The following is a 580-nucleotide window of genomic DNA, read 5'->3' as shown; positions in this document are numbered from 1 at the left end:
TACTATGTAAATATTGAGCCTATTTACGAGAAAGATTGATGTATCAATTATTAAAGATCTAAACATATTGTACATATATCTATAGTCTCGTTCCGTCGTGTCGTTTTTAAAAACATGAAGGGCTCGTCGATCTAAAAATATTTAATTTCGGTACTTCAAAGAAATGTACATTCAAAAATAATGACTTTGGCCATGCATTGGATTCATATCTTTAAATTCGAGGTCAACTCTTTTGACCGTTTGACCGTCGATGCTCGACGAACTACGTTTACCTGTTAACATTTGTTCGGTCACTTCGTCAAGCCGTGCTTGAATTCATTAAAAGAAAAATTCCACCTTCCTATGTACATGTGAATTTTAGTTATAGATCCCAAATTCGACTAAGTAGGTATTACAATGTTAAAAAAAATTCATATTTACGGATATGTGGATTACTCCGACAACTTATTATTTGATACAGAGCGTTATACTATAACGATTATAAAAAAAAGCATAGTAAAAAAAGCCTTCAACTATTCGATGTCTGAAGAATTATTAAAATAATACCAGCTTGTACCACTTTTATGTAAAATATACATAT

This window comes from Ceratina calcarata, unplaced genomic scaffold (assembly GCF_001652005.2).
Source record: "Ceratina calcarata isolate Rehan_Ccalc_2016 unplaced genomic scaffold, ASM165200v1 scaffold949, whole genome shotgun sequence".
Taxonomy (NCBI): Eukaryota; Metazoa; Arthropoda; class Insecta; order Hymenoptera; family Apidae; genus Ceratina; species Ceratina calcarata.
The sequence above is the reverse complement of the archived record's forward strand: the minus strand, read 5'-3'. Positions refer to the sequence as shown.